The sequence below is a fragment of the Rhopalosiphum maidis genome, chromosome 3 (assembly GCF_003676215.2).
Source record: "Rhopalosiphum maidis isolate BTI-1 chromosome 3, ASM367621v3, whole genome shotgun sequence".
Classification (NCBI taxonomy): Eukaryota; Metazoa; Arthropoda; class Insecta; order Hemiptera; family Aphididae; genus Rhopalosiphum; species Rhopalosiphum maidis.
Window position 1 is genome coordinate 39219928 of NC_040879.1, and position 4290 is coordinate 39224217.

At 28.5% G+C, this 4290-nt stretch overlaps 1 long non-coding RNA gene across 2 annotated transcripts; it reads right to left on the reverse strand.

Annotated features, from left to right (window-relative positions):
• Positions 1-350: 350 nt before the first annotated feature.
• Positions 351-797, reverse strand: LOC113558979. Of its 2 annotated transcripts, none has more exons than XR_003405786.1 (3): positions 733-797; positions 526-668; positions 351-410 (listed from the first exon to the last, which is right to left on the reverse strand). It is a non-coding gene; the product is annotated as an uncharacterized LOC113558979 (long non-coding RNA). The 2 variants fall into 2 exon arrangements; XR_003405787.1 differs by having other exon boundaries at positions 352-410; positions 539-668.
• Positions 798-4290: the final 3493 nt, after the last annotated feature.

A 4290-nucleotide genomic window follows, 5' to 3' on the forward strand; every position in this document is an offset into this window, starting at 1 on the left:
ATCTGAAAAAATGTAGTCAGTTAAAATGTGAAATTGGTAAAGAACAACATTAGAATACAGAGTTTTATATGCAATTAAAAATATGAATTTAAAATACGAGGCAAAATTATCATATAAAAGCATGTTTTATAATGTTTATGAAGTATCATCATCAATGAAATACATGGAAGTTAATAATGCTAAATAAGAATCATTTACTTAATCTAATGGTAAGGGTTTCATAACACTAACTTTTTGTTACATTTCTATTATGTTGCTATTATTTACATTCATTCACGTACCGTGCAAAACACCATTATTAATATTAATACCTTCTAATCCATATTAAACATAGGATGTTGATACTATTCCAAGCACTAAAAATGTTAATTCATGCTCAGCAAGCCTTGAGTGATCTGTTGCACTGCAATCTGAAAAATATGAAAGTTAATAATGGTAAATAAGCATCATTACTTAATATAATGGTCAAGGCTACATGACTTTTAGTAACACTACTATTAATTGAATCACAATTATATTCTATACCCATTACTCGTACTTTGCATAAAACCATTATTATTATCAGTATCGTCTAGTCCATTTTCAACGTAGGATGTTGTAACTTTGTCAAGTGTTAGAAACGTTAATTCATGTCTTAGCAATCCTTAAGTGATCTGCTGTACTGCCATCTAAAAAAAAATTGTCAGTTAATTATGTATAATGGTTGGAGGATAAAATGTCACTACTACACACCATAAAGAGATCGAAAGTCTGTTTATGACAACTAGTACGTGGACAACACTGAATAATTCAGAAATGGAAATAATCAAACAAAAACTAACAGACAAACTTCATTCCTATTTCAAAATACTTGAAAACAATTTAAAGTTGAAATTTAAATACAAATACGAATATAAAACTGCAAAAAGATATGAAATATAAATCAGACAGTAAATACAAACGGTTATATCAATAGATAAACAATGTTTTATATCACTAAACCACAATCATGGATGAAAAACATCATATCAATTCGGATTAGAATATTCAACTTATTACATTTTATCTCTGGCCGCCGAATTCAAAAATGTTTAATATTATAATATTTTCATATACACATACAATTTCAAAACTGATTAACTGAGCATAATATAATGAAATAAATTTCCAATAATATTGTATACTTTGTAAATTCAGCAGGCAGTTGTATAAATATTATGAGTCTTAACATAGATACATAGTAACTAGTAAGACAAAAGTCAAAAAGTAATAACATTAAACTATATATGTATGTATTATTTAAGTGTTTAGATAGTTGCAGGTAAGCATTTATTATGCATTAATATTCTCCGGACTGTACAGTCCACTGGTTAACTAATTGAACTTAAGTAAACGGTCTTATATGTTATATATCTTATACATATAACGATTCATTATTTGAATACTTAACAATGTAAATAAATCATAATAATTTATTTTTTATGTTCGATGTCCATAAAATTTAAATCTTTATCTCCTATAAATATTACCGAAGTTATATTGTGAAATTCAAAACAAATTACTACCAATCATACTAATATATTGCATATTAAATATACACATATAATTAAAACTAATAAATAATAAATGAAATGTTGTATTCGAGCAGATTTGAGTCTGAAGTGATCAGAAGTAATCTACTGACTGCGTCGTGCATTTTAAAAATGATGGTCGTATACACAACGAAATCGCTTAGGTACATATTGAATTCTTAACGCTAAACGAGGGATATAAACACTATAAACATTAAATAGATGTATTCTCTATATGATTTGATGAAAAACTATTTATAAATAAACTATTTTTTATGCTGTTGGCGTAATTGCTAAACGTTGAAACCTTAACAAACATAAAACGTGTAAAAAAAACAAAGTTCAAAAAGATACTTCGTTAAATCGTTATACGGTGGTATAGGTACCATACAGAAAAGTATGCGTGTACGAAAAAACAAGCCATTCGATTTTTTTAACCTTTCAAACTCGTCGTAGCATTTATGAGTCAGCACTCAAATTTCGAAATGATTAAACAAAAACTCAAATTCAAAAAATTCGAAAAATACGTAAAATCTAAGTGCCAAAAATAAAAATATAATCGTAACTTCGCAACAAAACGTCCGATTCCTTCGGTTTTGGTAGCGTTCGAATTTTTACAAAAACGTCTAAACGATGCGTAGAAAAAAATCGCTCTGACCACCAAAAAATTAATTGTTTCGTGGCGACAAAGTCCAAAAACTGCAAAATCCTAATTTCCGACGCCAAAAATAGGGGTAAAAATGAATTCTACAGTGTCACCACGGGACGCCGATTTTGATCACAGATCTACGAAAAACTGAACTTGTGAACAACAGAAACGTGGAACAAATATTAAACATTTTTTAAAATATCCATGGGGGGAGGGGCACAAGGAGCCATAGGACACTGCTACCACCGAAGCACTTTATGTAAAACGACTTTAAACAGAAATTTCCGTGAAGTAACTATGCCCCATACATCGAAACCCGGCCGAGTAACACTCGACTAAAAAATTCAAATTTCGGAATTCCAAGACCCCAATGTGGGGTAAAAACGGCATTTACGGTGTCCACAACAGATACCGCTTTTGATCGGCATCATCCAAAATACCAGAATCTTGAGTTTCAAACACGTCGAACGACCACTAAGGTTTTTCAAAAATATATTTGAGGGAAACAAATATTTATGCAAATATACAGTACTTATAAAGTTTTTTTTTTATTTATTTATTAAAATTAAAATGTTTCAGCATTTTATCATGCTATTACAAGTTTACTAACGTGTTCAATTACAAATAACAAATTACAATTACTAATATTTTTAGTTAGTGATATAGTGATATACATGCTAATGTTAGTTAATATTTATTTTTTAGTGGTAATTTAAAATCGATCTTCGTCTTCGCTTGACTGTGATAGAAGGAGATCTTGGGGTAGACGTGGTTTTAAACGCCGATTTTTCGTTTTTTATTTCCCAGGTTGTAGAACCGTGCGCCATCAGATGTATTGAGATTTGCATGAAAGTTTTTGAATTGTATTTTTATCCAGTCTTGGAGAAGAGGGATTCCCGTGACTTATAACTTTATACATAATAATAGTACTAATCATAGATAATGATGAAACACACTGCGAAATTAAGAATATTTACGCTATTGCAAAGATGTTTAAAGTCTACCTTTTGTAACTTGTACCTACGTATAATAAGTAATATAGTTGTTTTATTTACATAGAATATTATATGACTTTGACGTTTGCAATTTGTGAATATATTTCGTACAAATTGTACCAAGTCATAATTGTTTATAGTTTTTTTGTTGCTTTTGGTAATTAAAATGTAGAAGGTTCAGTATTATCATACCGTTTAGGGTGATGTTAAACTTTTATTACTGAAACATATAATTATATATGCAAACTTGCAGTAAGTAAATAAAATAAATATTTAAAAAAGTTTTATATTGTATAACATAACTTTTCTAAAACTTTGCAATTTACAACTCGTTATTTCAACACATGATATAATCTGTTGTTATGATATTCATCTATAGATTTTGAGATTCAAATTGAAATACTAACATTTTTAATATTGGTTGTTTCGTTTCGAAATCTTAGAGGTTCAACGCAGTGACACCTCGAGATCAAATTTCTGTTCTAAAGAATTTTCAATTTCAATTTGAAAATTAAAAATTGCTAAAAACAAATTTCCTGCCAATTTTTTTTTTTAAACTGCACATTTAAATCATCATTTACCGTCTAAACAATTGAGTTGAAAAACTTTTACTAATTGGAAGACGCATCTAGGGACGAATTTGTCTCGGTCTTTGAACATTTTATCCAAAGGGGCCAGTATTAAAGGATTTAGTTTTGGAGTTTTGGATAACGTAATAACTAATAATAAATTGAGTTTTAACACAAAAATTTATGAAAAATTCAGAATTTGGACAGTTACACTGCAACAAAGTCATAAATGAGTAGATAATTTTTATATAATATGCAATGGTTTGTGAGGAATAATATTGAAAATTTTGAAAGTGCAGTAGGGTTACCTATACAAAACACCTTCAAATCTGCATGACAAAATAATAAAATACAAAATGCGCTCAATTTCACTATTTGAGGTGTACTGTAAGATAAAATAATTAATAAAATAAATTATATCATAGAGATAGAATATTAGAAGAATCTACCAATATTCTATATTTCAAAATTAATTAAATCGTATAAAATTTGCCTATAGACCCCTTCTGTTGATAAAAAAAAAAGGA